The 18636-nt window shown below is 36.4% G+C and overlaps 1 protein-coding gene across 33 annotated transcripts in view; it reads left to right on the plus strand.

Annotated features, from left to right (window-relative positions):
• NRCAM (neuronal cell adhesion molecule) overlaps window positions 1-18636 on the plus strand; it is a 252687-nt gene that overhangs the window by 50672 nt on the left and 183379 nt on the right. For all 33 annotated transcript variants that reach the window (XM_036230263.1, XM_036230231.1, XM_036230240.1 and 30 more), the window contains exon 2: window positions 1414-1571. The gene's annotated coding sequence lies outside the window, so the exon portion shown is untranslated. The remainder of the gene's footprint in view (window positions 1-1413; window positions 1572-18636) is intronic.

The following is an 18636-nucleotide window of genomic DNA, read 5'->3' on the forward strand; positions in this document are numbered from 1 at the left end:
AAGAATAGCCCTTTGGTCAGAGAGTTCTTATAAGGATTAAAACACTTCTTAGCACAGTGTCTGGCTCATATATGAAGTGCTTAATAAATTAGCTACTAGGGTCATTTTTTATCTTTATTATTCCTTAAGGGGTGGAAACCCTGAAGTGATGCTCATCTCTGCCCAGAGAGCCATGGCATGAGTCCCTAGTTACCAATGTGGCTCCCCACATCTTCCGATCATACCTGGCCAATTGAAATAGAGTTATGTCCAGCTCCAGTTCATGATCTTGATTCTGTCCTGGAACTTGCTCAGTCTTCGTGTAAGTCACTGTATCTTCTCAGAGCCTCAGTTTCCTCCTTTTGAAAATTGGGGAACTATTTAATTTCATAGGGTTTAAAAATTTTGAATACTGTTAATTTAAATTGAATTTATTTTAAAACAAACTTGAGTTATCAAGAGTAAAATGTTAGAGAAGACAATATTACAGTTAGACAAAATGTCTTACAACATCTCTGACTTTTTTTTGGCAAATGGTCTATGCTTGGGCTCCATCCCATCTGAAATTCCGATTGAATTGTTTGGGGGTTTAGATGGCCCCTAGATAGGGCCAAGCCATCAGTTTGTTAAAAAGCTCTTCCAGTGGTGCTAATGTGCCCGCAAGGTTGAGAAGCACTTAGCAAGCCCAAGGTCAGACTATGTGTAGTGGAGACAGGTCTAGATCTTCCGACTTCCTCTTCTCATTACAGAACAACCTTAAGTTCTGGTTTCAAAGAGGCTTTCTGAACAATTTTTCATCCTTTCTCATAAAAGGAATGTATTAAACACATTTTTCAAGCCCTTCTGTTAGTTGGTTTCTGTTTAATTAAGGTTTCTTTCTATGTAGTTCTACCTAACCTTATGCTTGTTTTTCTTATTCCCAGATGCCTTTTTTCAGCTCATTCAAAGCCACTTCTAAAATGTAATTGCGTTGCTGAGTTCCTCTCTGACATTGTCAGCCTTGATCAAATACTTAGTTCTTCATTGTTTGTTCTTTTCAGTCTGTATTAGATTCTTCCCAGCTGCAACCTGTGTTGATGTAATTATAAAGTATGGTGTATTCCCATGAAGTATGAGAGTAGAATGAAATCAAGTACCTCTTTTCCTTTTTGATTTGTGTGTACAGTTGTTTCCTGCTATTTAGGAGTCATTCAGACTTCTATACCAAAATGTAATTGGGATTATGTTACCTTTTTTCACTACCCACTGCCATTAAATTACTTAAAGTTTCCTAGATATTGATGTCCTTAAGAACAGTAATGCTTGGTTCAAATTAATCATGGACTTTAATATATATTAAGTTCTTGTCGATTGTAGTAGGATAATAGAACAGAATCTCAGGTTAATAGCATTAACTAACCCCAAACGATTTCACTGCATTTTTTTACTTTATAGGAATCTTTGTGATATTCTTCTTCAAGACCCCCTCCCCTGTGTGCTGAAGACTTTGACCAAAGCTGCTCTCAGCTGTTGGCATCCTCCTGAGAAAAGGACACAGCCGCAAAAACCAGAGAACTGTTCGGGAAACTCCTGGCCCAGTGGATCCTCTGAAGGTGAGAGCCAATCAGTTTCTCTTTGTTTTTAGAAATCTAAATTAGCTGTTCTGTCTTCCAAAATATACTCGTTAAGAAAGGGTAAATAGAAGAATAGATTATTGCAAATTCTCTATAAAGAATCAATAGTTTTTCTTTTCCAGGAGAAATTTTTTAGTAGTTATGAAGGATATCAGTTGGCTATTTTGACCAAATGGAAATTTATTTGAAATTATAGCTCTGTTCTATGAAGACTTATTTGAACACACACACAGAATCTCACCCCTTCCTTTAAAAAAATCAGTAACATTTCTCTCCTTAGATAAATTTCTCATGTACAGTAGTCTCCCCCTTATCTACAGGAGATATGTTCCAAGACCCCCAGTGGATGCCTGAAACTACAGATACTACTCAACTCCGTATATGCTGTTTTTTTTTCTTATAGATACTTACCTTTTCACTTGAGGAAAGTACTTTAAGGCTTCTCTTTGGCATATCCAAATTGCCAGTATCACACTCTTGTGTTTTGAAGCCATTATTAAGTAATATAAGGATCACTTGAATATAAGCACTGTGGTACCATGAAAGTAAATCTAATAGCCAAGGTGGCTGCTAAGTGGGTAACAGGCATGGATACACTGGACAAAGGGATAATTCATGTCCTGGGTAAGATGGATCAGGATGGCGTGAGATTTCATCATGCTATTGAGAACCAAGCAAAACTTAAAACTTATGAATTGTTTATTTCTGGAACTTTTCATTTAATATTTTTGGACCTGGTTGACTGTAGGTAACTGAATCCATGGACAGCAAAAGTATAAGATAAGTATATGTGGTGGGGGGGGGGACTATTGTATTTAGAATCTCTGTCAGGCTTCATATCTCCCTTATCCTGCTTTCTAGTATCAAACAATATGACTTATGTGAAAGCACTTTTAGACCATGAAATATTACTTGTGTAAATAAGAAAAATTATTATTTCTTAACATTTATAATCCTCCAGAATACTCTCATACCCTCCAATCTGTTTTTTCTCCATAGTTTGATTCATTTTTAATTTGATTCAATAAATTTTGCTAGGATCTCAAGAAGCAAAGGAGATAAATCCTCATCTTTAAGGAATATCTGTCCAATGCAAGAAACTGACACAACTAAACATGACCAACTTGACTATGATAAAAAGATATTGAAAGAGTATTAAGGAATGGAAAAGGTGTCAAAGGTGGCCAGAGGATTGTGTGTGTAAACACAGCTTTTCTGGAGGAGGTGGTCCTTGAAAGGTGACTAAGAGTGGGCTTGGTAAAGAGCAGGGTGGAGTGGAGGAGGACACTAAAGAAAGGAGTGGTGGGATCGGGGTATGAAAGTCACATGTGGAAAGAATGCGTTGTTCTACGTGTGGTGTATGTGTATGTGTGTGTGTGTGTGTACACACGTGCATGTGTGCACACTGAGGGGTTTTAAGCTGGCAGTCATTGGCATTTTAGGTGTGTTACCCTGGAGAGACTGTAGAGAAAGAGCTGGAGGTGAGCAAGATTGAAGGAAGATTTGTTTTATAAACTATCAAGTGAAGAGGGCTAAAGTTAAGCAGTGAGGAATAAAGAGAGAAATGTGAAAGAGCCAGAATGTGCTGGATTTGATGATAGTTTAGGCATTGGAAGTGAGAAAATGTAAGGGCTTGGGATTCTCAGGTATCTGAGAGATTGAAGATGCCATAAAGAAAATTTCTAAGGAAAGAGGACTTATGCTTGGGGAGAAGAAAACTTTGTGGTACATAAGGGACATTTAGGTAGAAATGTCCACCAGGCAGCTGGAAGTGTAAGTCTGGAGATTGCAGAGGGTTTAGGGCTGGAAACATTGATTTAGGAGTTATAGGCAATATTTAAAATCTCTTTTTAAAATACAAATTTGATTTTGTACTTAAGCTTTCAGTATTATTCATTCATATACTTAAGACACAACTGGATTTCCATTTCATTTTGATATCGCCTGCTGTTTTATTTGTGTACATACTTGTTGGTCTTATTTTCTTGGCAAAATGAATTATGATTTTTCCTAGAGACAGATGTGATGACATTTTAGTTTCATAAAAGAAAATTTAAAGCAGTGTTTTAAAAAACACAATGTAAGTCCTAACATTTAGAGGAGTAATAAGCCATTGCCATTCTCCTTTTAATTCACAGGAGTTATCTTATTATTTTAGAAAGGTGCTTTGCTTTCCAAAGTATATAGTTATTTTTCTGTATAAATCATGGTTTCTTGTCAATTCTTCACTTTCATTGCTTTGTCCAGGATTTTAGCAGTGCTTATAGTAGACTGAGCAGGACCTTTCTTGCATTCTTCAGTGAGGCGGTGCCAGGGCCCCCTGTTTTGAGTCTTCTCAACATCAACCCAGAATGTCATGAAGGGCTTCTGTTGCAACAGAGGCCACACTGTTTGAGATCAAGTCCACCCAAGTTAGACTTGAAATACATTACTCAGAGCCTTCTTTGAGGGAATGTCACGGGTAAAAATTTTGAATTCAAATAATACTTATAATAGTACTATTTTGAGTGACTTTTATTAGATTACTATGGCCTTAATTGGCTTACTGACTTTTTTCCTTAGGACCTATTAGGAATTTACAAAATGTACCTTTTTTTAGTCCACTTCACTACCATCTTTCCAGAAATTTGAAATGAAACATCAACTAATCTGTCACTTTCATTTTATACATAAGAAAATTAATGTGAAGCAAAATTAAGTAACTTACTTAAAGCTAAAAGATGGAGCCAGAGCCCTGGTCTGTTGAAACTCATTTTGCCTTTTTCACTAAATCCTGTTTCCCCTCTTATTCCAAATCTTTATTAGACTGCGAAGTTATCTGTATGTCTTAAAATAGGAAATTTAATTAAGTAAATTAGTTAACACTGATGGCATTTTCTTTGGCTAGTCACTCTATGTTCAAAAGTTTAAAAATTTTTATAAGTTTAAAAATTTTAACATAGATTTTGTTTTGGGCATTTTTTATTTACCTATACCAGTTCCATACTAAAATAAAGGCGTGAGAGAGGATCAAAACCATCTATGTTTAAAATTTAATTGAAAAAGAATAATCATCTCAACATCTATTATCAAGATAGTTTTCCCCTAACAGCAATCTCCAACCTTTTTGGCACCTGGGACTCGGGCTCTAATGAGAATCTAATGCCTCATGATCTGAGGTGATGCTAGCACTGGAGCATGGCTACAAATACAGATAAAGCTTTGGCTGCTCACCTCCTGCTGTGCGTCCCAGTTCCTAACGGTCCACAGACCTTACGGTTCACGGGCTTCACAGCCCGGGGATTGGAGACCCCTGCCCTAGTAAATACTTTCAGTAACAGTGTAGTAGGCACATTCACTAACAATGCAAGTAGTGGCTGTATGACCCAGTTTCCTGAAACATCCAATTTTTTTTCAGTTTTTTTCCTCTTTTTTACATAAAAGATAACTTTCACACCTAAAAAAAGACACTCATCAATTATAAAACCAACACTTTTAAGCACAAGTTATTTCTCATTTTGTCAAATACATTGTGAATTTTATGTTTGGAAAATGAATTTATAGAAATGCTGAGTTGGTGTAACTTAGAATGGTACATACATGCAAGTTGTAGGTGATCTCAAGGACAGTGAGTTGTTCTTTGAAATTCACAGAATGGTCAGTCATTGCTGTGAAACCAGTGGGTTTACATCGTCAGGGTGCGTGTATAAAACATGATTCACTCAGCCTGAAAACTGTCAATAATAAAAGGAGTTTCTACTTATTTCTGTTCAAGACACAAGAAATATATTTCCCTGTTTTGGTTTCTTTCTTTCTTTCTTTCTTTCTTTCTTTCTTTCTTTCTTTCTTTCTTTCTTTCTTTCTTCTTTCTTTCTTTCTTTTTTTGTGGGTGGGGAGCTCTTTTTCTGCCTCTTGTGTCTCTTTTCTTGTCTCTGTGTCTCTTGTCTCACTCATATTCTCTGCGTGATAGACATATGTATATATGAATATGATGTCCACAAAATGTGAGACCCTTGACAGTTTGTGTTAATGTAATGGCAGTGGAAACAGTATATCATGGGTGTGGGAAGCAGGGAAGCCTTTCACTTGGTAAGGGCTAAGAGAGCTGTGGGAAGACATTATCTGACTTGTTTGCCCTCTACAAAGCTTGGCTGCATTGTACAGAATGACAACCTGAACAGGGGGATGCAGAGATATGGAAGTTGCTGCAGTCAGTGAACATAAGATGGTATGATGGCTAGTAAAGGACAAGTCAGCTTTCACCACTTTTGTTTGGGTTGGTGGTAGGGCCTTCTTCTGAACCATCTTACTGCTGGCAAGTTCAGAATGCTACGGTATTGGGTGGCTGTTCAGATTCCAGAGTGAGGATTACAAGTACTATTATGCAACAAAGCAATGGATAGAGTTTACGTTGGCTCTGGAGTTGCCACTTAAAAGTATTCAAGACTGCTCTCCTACCCTTTGGTTAGAGCGCAAAATTCTGCTGAAGGAGGGATATTTGGGGAACACTCACAGAAAGTAGAAGCCATAAGCAGGTTTTCAGGGTGACACTTTTGAATGGGCAGCCTTCTAGCAGGCTGAAATCATATTCAAAAGTAAAATGTGTTACGCTGTGCCTTTCTATAGTGTAGGATTTTAAAAAGAAAGTGGAGAGGAAGTGCTGAGCCACCAACTTTTGATACAAATTCAATCCTACTGTAGAGGTCATAGACTGCATCAGCAATTTGTGGGCCATTTTTGGTGGAGGACAATGACAATGGATTCCTAATCAGATGATGTCCTGCTACATTTGGATTGTCAGTCTCCACTGCCTTTTATTGTTTGAGTACTTTCAAAATTATTCTGGATTCGGGTTTACTATTAACTTTTGAACTCTAGCTTGCTGCTCATTGTTAAAATGAGAGTGGCGACTAGAGGACTTGTTTTTGCATTTGTTAATAGAATAGAAAGGCAGCATAATATGAATTAATGACTCTTCACATTTTCCCATTATATAAGCTGGGTTCATTATCCCCTGGGGATCTATTTCAAATTCATACTCTAATAAACTGTTCTCGCTAGTTGTTGCCTTTCTTGCTTTTTAAAAGCTTCTAGTGGATAAATAGATAACAATAAATAATAATTTTGATTTTAAACTTTAAAAAACATGTTGATTGTTTGATTGTTCTCATTATAAAATGGAAAACCAAACAAAACTTCCTCTTCATAATCAATAGTATTTTTATACTATTGTATACAAAACAGTATAGTATTTGTGCTGTTTTTTTATTACACAAGAACCATCCTGAGACAATTATGTCTTCTTAATATGGTTTAGAAAATAAAATCTATAAGGAAAGATTGAAGATAAAATAAATTATTGAGGATGCAGAACTACTAATAGAGTTTATTCATTCTTGTAACATCTCTCATTTAGAGGATATGTATATTACCATTGACAGAATTATTCAAAAATGACAGTGTCTACTTGAGTAATAATGATCTGTTTCCAGTATTTCAGATTATTCCCTTTTCTTCTGTTTCCCATGTTTGCTATCAAAGTTTTCATATTTTGTTTAGGTCATCATATGAGTGTATGTGTGTGTATCAGAGAATGTGACAGAAAAGGGACAGAGACAGAGAACAAGAGAAACAGGTGAAAAGAGACTGAAAGGTGAGGTAGATAGTCTTCATTTCCTACACATAAATCAAAGCAGTATTTGCAGTTCTTACCTTCTCGATCTTATCTCTTTGATTTCTTTGGCATTAATTAAAGCTACGTGATTTCTATAATTTACAGACCCATAAACACGTATATAGAACCACATCCTAAATTGGAGATCAGAAAATAGTTGAGTTGTGAAGTGCTGCCTAGATCCCTTGCCCCCTTGAGGACTAAGACACTCTTCCTCCAGCTTCTGAGAGTGTTAACAACTAAGAGGTCATAGCTGAGTCCCTCCTTCTGGTGACTGTTCGCAGCCTACAGGTAAAGAGAGTTGCCTTATTCAAAGTTATACCACCTGCCCCAGGGTAGCAGTGTATGTTCAATGACTTGTCTATTTGGGAATAATACCCCAATTCAGGACAACTCTGTAGGACCTGTAGGGTTGGCTGGTGCTTTTGTTGTGACTGTACCACAACCCAGCTTCTCCAACTGCCCAGTCCAGCTTTGTTCACTCTCCCATACATATTGAACCCAAGAGCCCTCACCAGTGAAATTCTTGCATGTAAGTCCTCATCACAGAGTCTGGTTCTAGGGAAACCTGACCTGCACAGCCACCATACATGGACCATGCCATGGATGCATGTGTTAGTCTGTGATTATATATCTTTATAGCACTGTAATAGGTACTGGCTCTGGAATCTTAATCAAGGTCTCTGAAACCTAGCTTAGGAACTTCCAGTAAAAACCGGAGGTAGTAATACTTACCTTTTAGAGTTGTTGCCAGCTTTTGATAGCAAAGTATTCAGTGCATGGCACACAGAACTCATTAAATTATACCTTTTATTGTAATTACCAGTAATTACCTGCAGATAACCCATAACTACTACACTGGTCCCGACCAATTGGTTATAATACAGAATGCATTTTAATCTCACTTTTATTGTAACATTTATTTTAGTGGAGTAGGGAAGTTAATAAAAGATGTGTCACCTGAAAATTTAAATAGTTTTTCTACATTGTTAGTCCCCTTTTATAAAGTATGTGGAGAATTTGGGCTGGGTTCCAAAGGAAACCTAAAGTGGTTAAAGAGATTGAAAGAGGTCCAGTGAGTAAAAGTTAAAGGATATGGAATTGCTTAGGATTGGGAGGTCGAGGCATAACTTGCCTTCTGTCTTCGAGTGAGTGGAAGTCTTTGTGGGGGTGGGGTGGAGCTATTGGACATGGTTTTTCCATGTTCACAGAAGACAAAACAAAAGAAAATTGACATAAATTTAAGGAGGAAGATAGTTGGATTTGTAACAAGGAGCTCCTCTACCCTTGGATAATAAAACAGGAAAGAGCTTGTAGAATATAAGCAATTTTAAAAGTCTTCAGAAAAATAAAAGATAACATTAATTCCTGAATCACTGACCAGAGAATTTATGGAGAACTGTGGACTCTGTAATTCTGTGATTTTAAATTTTAGAACTGATGCTTCTGAGAAACTCAAACACATATGTTCTGTGTTGCAAATGGAAGAAAATAACTATTTATTCACATTGATTTTCTTTATAGCTGAATTTGTTAGAGTATTTTTGAAAATGTCCATATGCACCTTGTATGTGGTTTTCTGATTATATAACAAATCTATTTCTTTTCCGTGCATTTTAAAAGCTGATATTATCATAATTTCCAATCATATTGTGTATCATCTTTTTATATTCTATATAAAAATAAAATAAAGCCTACCACCCTGGGCCATTTATTTGTACCCAACATAAATTCTTTTGAGACTCAGATCTTGGGATGACATTGTTAAAATACTCATGAGTCTTAATCACTATGAAGGGCTTTAGAACAACAGCAAGAAGTCCAGAACTTTGGAGAACATCTTTTTCAATCAATTAATTGCTTAGAGATAAGATTAAAAAATGGATATGGGACTAGGTTTTAAACTAAAATACTCTTTTAAGACCTCAATGTAAGAAGATAAGAGGAAGTGACTAAGAAGTTTCTAAATTACTAATAAGTATATTGAATCTTCCATTTTCTCCTTAGTATGTCTTGTCACGTAGTAACTGGCAGAAACAGCATGGTGTAGGTGAAAAAGAGCACTGGACTGGCAACCAAAATGCCTGGCTCTGGTTCTATCACAGCCATGAAATGATCTGTTCCTCTCTCATAAAACTATGTCTGTATAGATTTCCTGTGAATTTCTAGTTACAGCCTCCTATCTTAGATGCTCATCATGCTATAGTACCTTCTTTGAAAAGAAACCTAGCAGACCTGAGGGTTCAACCTCTGAGGGTCCAGCCTGGGGGCCCCATCACACCTTGACCTGAAGCAGCTCTGCTTTAATTTTTAAAAAATTTTAGCGTACATACATACATTGATAGACAGAGGTTTTGTTTAAGGTTTCACTTGATTAAAAGGCTCCACTGCTTGAAAAATGAGTTTTAAAGGTATTCTTAGTGATTCCCATATTTTCAATGTTCTCCCCAATACATCTCATTAAAATACCTAGTTTTATTCTTTCTGTTACTGCCAAGCTAAAACTCTTCAAACGGCTCTATCTCATGAGGAAAAAACATACACAATCCTTACCTTGGTATTCTCTTATTACCACATGAGTTGAGGTGGCCTCAGCATTCTAACACAAAATTATCTTGGTCTGGTTATCATATATACTGCTTACCACTGTGTATGCTCTCACAAACCACTCATCCAGTTGAGTCCCCACTCTGATTTTGCTCAGTGTTGTCTTTGCCCTTACTCTAAGCTACCTAAGCTATTCTCTTCCTTTTTGAGCACACCTCAGAATACACTATCCTCCTCCAGAAGCCTTCCTTGATTATTCTAGTTCATATTGATCTATCTCGGAAATTCTCTCGAGCGTTTGGGCATTTATACTAGTCTATGTTACATTTTACCCAGTTGACAATGGTGTTATGTGGACTTTGTGTGCATATTATCGCCCTCTGGGGGCATCAGTAGTACTACAGAAGTGACGGTGACCACCACTTACCTAAGGAAATACAGGTGCTTGAATCATCCCAAAGTGTAAATTTTCAGTGTAATATATGCACTGAGATAGGAAGGTAAATATATTTTGAAAATAAATTTCAGCAACGTGGGTAGAAAGAAAAGTGAACTGGCCCTCATGTTAACTTAGGTTGCAACACATTGAAGCTCAAAGTACTTACCTAAGATCAGGTATATAACATAGGTTTCAAAACTAATTCTGCCTCTCACTTTGGCCTTTTCTTTTAACATTTATGATATTTTTTAAACAACTGTGATAATACCACAATTCTTTGTTTTTTTGAATGTTCCAAAGCATTTTTACATGTTATTTAATTTTAGCTTTTACAATGGCCCATGAGCAAACTAGCATCTTTCAAATAAGAAAACTGAGCTTGCAGACATGTCCCAAATCCTAATGTGTTAAACCAACAGCAGGCATTAAAACTCAGATCTTCTAGCTTCTATTTAGTGTTCTTATCCATGTTACTAAAAGCATGATTTATAGACCAGCAGCATGGGTATCACCTGTGCTTTTGTTAAAAATGCAGAAGCTCAGGCTGCACTCCAGACCTGCTTAACCAGAATCTGCATTTTAACAAAATGCCTAGGGATTCGTGTGCACTTTAAAGTTGGAGAAGTACTGTAATTTATGGACAATTTGAGCCTCTGAGGTACAAACATGAAAAAGTTTTCTTTTTATTCTGTCGCTGCCATCAGAAAGAATGCCTCTGTCAAATCTCCCTTCCCTTTGAAGAAGTCTCTAGCCGATGTGATAGATTTTTTGCTACTTGCAGGCTTTTAAAAGTTTATACATTCTAGTCTACTTTTAAAACTTCAAACATGTGGAAGCAAAAGCTTTTCTTTTGTAGGCTAGCTTGTACCCTTCAACCATTTGTTCCCTATTCATCAACCTGCTCTTGAACCACATGTACCACTTCCAAACTCTCTTAGTGATGTGTTGTGACGATGCTCATTTTTCAGAATAAGAAATTCACTTACCTCACTCAATCTTCAGTGAAACGCAGAAGTAAAATTCAAGCACACATACCCAACATAAAATAACTAAGAAATTTCAGGCTTTATGCATTATATTTCACCAGGTTATAGGCTCAAGGATGACATATTGTTGTCTTTGGCAAAAACTTAAGTTGATGAAGTATGAGACTGTACTTCATTAGGAAGCAATATTTTTCAACTTCTTGTTCTTCATTTTTATTTAAATTTCTCAATATTCTTTAGCTAGGAAGCCAAGAGTTAGATCTATTCACCGTGAGCCAAACGACTGCCCTTGGATGTTCAAGAGGAACTCCATTAAAGTCACTGGGAGCTGTGTTCATTAGCATTCTTGGGGATCACACATCACTCAGTCCCAGCTATGTGTTATATTAAACTTCTACCTCCTTGTCTTCATCCCTGAAATGAAGTTTCATTTTGGTTCTCCCACTGTCTCCTCCATGTCTTGTTTGTCTTCATTTTAACGAGAAAAGAAAAAGCAGGTTTTGTCTTTATTTCTGGTTAGTAGACTTCATAAATATTCATTAGCAGGTTCCGTTTCTAGCTACTATTTTGTAATTTGTTGTTTTTAAATGAAATCTAAAGTGAAAAATAATGCCCAGTTCTCACTTAAATACATTTTGAGTTGTTACTCTTGATTTTGAAATCTTAAGCCAATCAGAAGTGACTTTGAAGACTATTTTCTCAGGCTACATCATTTTGAGAAGGCACAGACTGTGTGTGTGTGTGTGTGTGTGTGCGCGCGCGCGCACGTGTGTGTATGCATGTGTGTATATGTGTGTGTGTGCGTGCATGGCAGGTGGGGCTCGTGGCTCATTGGGTGAGAAATTGGGACAAGTGAGTAAATGCAAGGACTATTTCCAGAGCACCTGCAGGGGCTGTGTGGTAGGCAGTTTATCTACTGTTCCACCATATCTTCACAAGGACACTGTAAGGCAGGTGTTATATCCATATTACAGTCCAGGAACCGAAGCATAGGAAAAGTTAGCGACTTGCTCCAGTTCACAAAGCTAGTAAGTGAAGGATGTCTTTGAAAAGTAAGTGTTCTTCAGCACCCTTCTGGTTATTCTGTATAGTATTGGAGTAATTTTAGAGTAATTACTTTAAAGAGTCAATATGCTTTTTATCTTGGTAGATTAAATGTTAATAGACATGGGCTACTTGGAATGGAGGCCGCCCATTCTTGCCCTCACTTAAACCTGAGGCTGCATGCTATCACTTAGATGCCAGGGCATTGACCCAGTATTTCTATGGATTGCCCTTTTATTTAGTGTTTTCTTTATTGGGTAATACTACTGAACTTTCTGCCATTATCTGTCTGTAAAGACTTTTCCCACATTTAAGAAAGCTCTGCTTTGCAGAAATCTGTTCCTTCCTTTATCCCCCTCTGGAAAACAAATCACATTACCCCCTTAAGTGGTCGTATGGCTCAGCACCACAGAATCAGCAGTTGCCATTTAGGAAAGGACTGCTTTTCTAAATTTGCTAGCCAAGCAGCTAATCTCTTTGTATCGTGGTCTGTTTAATTGTTGCATAAAATCCACCCTGAGTCACTCCTTATTCAGGTGGGTGGCTGTGGACAGAGAAGTCTCCCAGGTACCTTTCTGCCTTGGGTAAGAGTGCGATTGCCCCAGAGTCACACAGGTGCAGGTTAAGACCAGCCTGAAGCAGCTGAAATTTAAAACACTTTATCTTTGGATTCAAAATGAAGGCCTTTTTTTTTGGAACCTGGTAACACTTATAGTTGTCTGTTCTTTGCCAGGCAAGATGTAATTAGACTTCCTGTGCAATTTACCACATGATTTAGGATATGTAATTAAAAAAAAAAAAAGCCAGGGACAGGAGTATTTTTAAATAATGTTGATTTTTTTTCCCCTAGTATAAAAATAATACATATTCCCTACAGATAATTTAGAAAATGAAGAAGACTATGAAGAGAAAAAATAATAATACAGGTAAAATGATTATTAATTTTTGATGCATATTGTTACATTCACATACATATATAGATACACACATAGCGTTTGTTGCAAAACATTTTTAATGGCATTAGACTTTGGGGCTTTAATACCAAGCATTTTTCTCCTTTTCTATTCTTTCTTTTTATTACATACATACAAAAGAGAAGGAGAATAACTTAATGTTCAAGAACATTTACTGTAGAAACTCATTGCCTAGATTCTGGTCTTGGTTCTGTCATTCGCTAGACTGGAACCTTAGAAAAGTTGCTTAATCTTTCTGCGCCTCAGTTTTTCCATGTATAAAATGGGGATAAAATGCTACTTATGTCATTCATAGGGTTATTGTTAGAATTAAGTAGTAAACTGTGAGCTGTTATTCCTTTTTAAAATGGTTATAACGTATACATAAGGTAAAAAAAGAATAACAAACACAACCAATATAGGAAATCTAACATTTTTATTTTGCTTGTGTTTTATTCCTTGATCACACCCTCTTCTCTTCCAGAGGTAAATCATATCCTAAATCATTGTTTCACTTTACATATTTCGTACCTCATATAATTAATGTTATACCAATTTTTACTTAACATTATGTTTATGAGGTCTCTTCAAGGTAATTTTTTCAATGACCATAGTATATATCACAATTTTTTATCCCTTGGTCTGTTTTAAAATTTGTATGATTACAAGCAGTGCTGCTGTGAGCATTCTTGTACATGTCTCTTAGTGCACATGTGCAAAGTTTGTTCCTGCTGTTCTTTTGCTTTTTGTTTTTGAAAGTAATCTATTTGCCGGGTGGAGGTATATGTGTATCTTTGACTTCACTAGATAATGGAGAATTACTTTCCAAAACAGTTGTATTGGTATATAGTTACTTAAAACAGGTGTAAAAGAAATGAAAAGTCAGTAGGTAATTTAACTTTCGCTCTGTGTAAATATACCGGGTGGTATTTCGTATTATTCATCACTCTTGGTATATATCATGGTTCCTATGTCATGAATTCATGTCTTCCATTAAATCTGGAAAAACTGTAGCTATTACTTTTTTGAACATTGACTTTCCTCCATTGAAATTCTAAGTATACTTACTTAGACCTCAATTTATTTTCTGTCATTTAACCTCTCTTTCTTGTTTTCCTTCTGCTTATGATATTCTAAGATCATTTATTTAACTCTATTTTCTTTTTAATAATTCTGTCTTTAGCCGTATCTAACATGTTTATCATGTTGAGTTTTTTAAAAATTTAAGTTAAATGGTTTTATTTTTTATTTTTCATTTATGGAAGTTTCATTTCTTATTTTATAAATATCCATGGTTACTTTAATAACATTTTATTCTCTGTGATTAAAAAAAAATTAATTGTGGTAAAATACACATAACAAAAAATTTACCATCTTAACCATTTCTAAGTGTACAGTTCAGTTAACTACATTCACATTGTTGTGCAACCCATCCCTAGAGCTCTTTTCCTCTTGTGAAACTGAAACTGTATCCTTTTGTCAGCTCTGAGCTGATCAAGAAGGGAAGATTTCAGTGGTGAGACACTCGGTTGAAAGAATTCACGAGGAGCTGACATGAGAGCGAAATGGCAGGCACCAGCTTTATTGTGGGAAATGCGCTTCCCTTTAGGAAACTGCGTGGTCTTGATATATGCCAGAGAACAATAGTGGCATTCTGCTGCTACAACAAGTTGAATCCTTCTTACATGAGCTAGGTGCAGGCGCACTACTGCATTTAATATAACATACTAGATCTGGAGTCCCCTTCCTACTCGGAGCCTGGATCACCACCAGACCTGGGACCAGACAGGCTTGGGGCCCATACCTTTAAACAACTCCACTTCCCCCAGCCTCTGGCAACCACCACTCTACTTTTTGTCTCTATTACCCTAGGTACTTCAATAAGTGGAATCATACAGTATCTATCTTACGACTGACTTATTTCGCTTGGCAAAGTGTTCTCAAGGTTCATCCATGTTGTCACATGTGTCAGAATTTCCTTGCTTTTTCAGGCTGATTAATATTCCATTATATGTTCTTTTGTGATTTTATTACCATATTTATTTTTTAAGCTATTTCAGATATAACAATTCTCTTTAGTATCTGATCATTGTGACATATGAAGTTCTTGGGCCTCTAGATATGTTGTCGTTCTACTGGTTTTCCTTCACATCAGCTTGTTCCCCTAAGTGTTTGGTAGTATTATTTATAAGATTATAATAGAATAGACTGAATATCTGGGAATCCTGCAGCCTGTCTTAAGGAAGATTTTAATTTGCTTCTGTCAGGAGTCCAAGTACTATCTATCTGGATCCACATTAGTCCTTCAGGCTTAGTGTTGGAATTTCAGGTACAACCCACACCTAGCAAGAGGCCTCAGGCTACTGTTGGTATTCATTGCTATGGAAAGTCTGCCTCTCCTGATTATTAATTAGCACCATTCTGGTTTCAGCTGTTTTTATCCCTTTTACTCCCTCTTCTCCATTCTTTTCAGTAATACTCCTTGCATTTTCTATTCCTTCTTTCTCCTTCTCCTTCCTTTTTAATTCTTTCCTTCTCTTAATTGCTGCTATGACTTTGTCTTGCTACTCTTAAGATTTTCTCTTTGCCTTTGCAATTCTGAAGTTCCATTGTATTCTGTGTCTAAGAGTCTATTTTTGTGCGGTTTTGTTTTTTTAAAATCCTGCTTATTATTTATTCTGCTTCCTGAATCTGGGAGTTTGTGTGTTACGTCAATTCAGGAAAACCATTAGACATTATTTCTTTACATATTGTTTCTCCCTCACTCTATTAGCTCTTTCTAGAATTCTTATTGTATGCGTTATTATTCCTTTATTTTTATCCTTCATGCTGCTTAATCTTTCAAAAATATTTTTATTTATTTATTTATTTATTTATTTATTTATTTATTTATTTATTTGCGTTGCAGTCTGGTCATTTTCCCAGATTTGGGTTCTAGTTCTTTAAGTCCCTATTTGTACCTGTGTCTCATTAGCTAGTTGACCTATCCAATTTTTTTTTTTTTTAGTTAAGTCATTATATTTTTTATTTCAGGCAGTTCTATTCAGTTCTTTTTCAAATCAGCTTCATTTTTTCATAGTCTCATATTCTTTGCTTATGTATTAAATTCCCTCTTTAATCTTTTTTAATGGCAGGCAATTTATATTTTGAGTCTATTAATTCCAACATATGAAGTCTTGGCAGGTTGTGTGATGTGTTCTTTTGCTGACTCCTACTCCTGGTATCATGCTTTTTCATGCGATCTAATTTTTTTATTGTGAAATCATATTCGTTGGGACTTAATCTGTGGGAATTCTGTGCAGTCTTTTCTAAGGGAAACAGGACTGGTTTAAATTAGTTTAAATTGGGTTTGGAGGGTTATTCAGAGAATGTAAATCAGGGACTAAAATCCAAAAGGGATGTTTAGTGGCTTCTGATTACATATTGTCAGGAGACTTTTTTATCCTTCACTCAATATCAAAGTCAAGAGGAACAGTTTCTTGGCCATCTCTCTTTGTAGGGTGAAGTTTTTTTCTGCTTCATCAAGGGCATAGCTTTTGGGGATTCAAGATTCAAGCAGTTGCCTCTCTTCTGACTTCTCTCCTGATACAAGCTTGACTTATATGTTTGACACGTCCTCCTCCCCCTGCCTTCTCAGAAATAGGCAATGGAAAAATACCCTTAAAGTAACTACTGATTTCAGTTCTGGCTTAATCTTTTTAAATTAGTGTTTTCACTTTACTGTTATCTGCTGCTATTTCCCTTTTACTTATAGCAGCTATTCTTTTATAAGCATGTCTTTTATACTTTAGAATATTTTGATGTTTACTTGGGTTTCAGAATGCATAGTCACTATATTGCTCGAAATGGAGATTCTGAGCATTTAAAATGCTACCAATTCTCAAAAATATTGGAAACAGTATTTCTCTAATGTTGGTAAATAATGAGAGAGGATAGTACTCTTGGTCTGGGGTGGCCGAAGGGCAGCAGTATTGTCATCCATCTGAAAGCCTTTCCAATTTCTTGAGTCTCTAGGATTGATAGTAAGGCCATGATAATATTGTGAAACTCCTGGGTTTGCTTTAGTTTCTGAAGTATTATCTCCACTTTCTTAATTTTGATATTTCCCATTCTTAACTTTTTTATCCACTCTCAAATTAATAATTTCCCAGGGAAAATTCTCATTGAGGATATTTATAGCTCAGTTTGTTGACACTCGTCTCTGATATCTTTTAATTATTCTTTTCATATGTCTTTCTATTCGTAAGACTGTCTATTTATAAACCAGGTTCTCAAGTGTGAAAGTGCTACAGCTGCTCTGGATTTGTTTTGTTTGCTAAGTACTTTTTTTGTGTCTCCTGGCTAGGAGCTTCCTGATGCTTAAATTTTCTGCTTTAACAATATAATGTGAAGATACGTTTACAGTCTATAACTATAACTATATGTGTGTGCGTGTATGTGTTTTATATGTGTTTATATATCCTATATGTTTATACATAATTACTTACCATTAATGTTGTTTTATTAACTGTTTCCAGTGCTTGTAAGACAGTCCATAAACTATCACTTGTTAGAGTCCCTAGTCACATTATTTTAGAAAGAATTGCTCAACAGTAGCTTTTATGTCATCATTGATTTTTGCTAGGATTTTAGACAGTTATAGAAAGAAATTGGGATGGTTATTTCACCAGCCTCCCAATATGGACTTTGCTTACCATTCATCTTTAACTGGACCTTAACTGGGAACAAGATAGAAGAAGAAAGTAGGAAAGGGGAATGAGAGAGGAGTTCCCCAGTGTGGTTTACGTATACACATTGGTAGATGCAGGCTGCCAGAAGGTATTATAGTGAAGAGAACAGGTGCCTGTCTCTTCATCAGAAGTACTTTGCACTCACCCTTTCTCAGGAGGGCAGCAAGTGGTGCAACCCACACCTATCCTGTATAGAACAACACCCACCCTTGACTGACTTAAAGGAAAGGCAGTTTGTTGGAGGGTCACTAGGGGAGCACGAAGTTGCAGGATTACTCAATGACCAGACTAGAATATGGGCAGAAACCAGGTCACCTTCAGAGAACAGAAAGCAGGAACAATCTGGTGAGGGTGACAGTAATCAAATGGATAAAGCTTAGTCATTTCAGTCTCTTAACTGCTCTGCTTAGGATTCGAATTCAAGGCAGATCCATCAGGCTGGGGTTACATAGCTGCCCCATGGCTCAGGATAGTAGGGAACTGGATTCAGAGCCCCTCCAGATTATATCCAAAGTTGAAAGAAATTTTTGGTGCACTTAGAAACAAGGCGTGGGCATGAGGCAACCAAACACCAACAAATGTTTGTCCCAGTTTAGCTATGAATCACTGGAATGTTTGATGCCATGTCAGTTTATGATTGAAATCAGACTAGCCATCTACAATATCTCTGGTCAAACAGCCAATTCCAAGTG

This window comes from Rousettus aegyptiacus, unplaced genomic scaffold (genome assembly GCF_014176215.1).
Source record: "Rousettus aegyptiacus isolate mRouAeg1 unplaced genomic scaffold, mRouAeg1.p scaffold_m13_p_13, whole genome shotgun sequence".
NCBI classification, from domain to species: domain Eukaryota; kingdom Metazoa; phylum Chordata; class Mammalia; order Chiroptera; family Pteropodidae; genus Rousettus; species Rousettus aegyptiacus.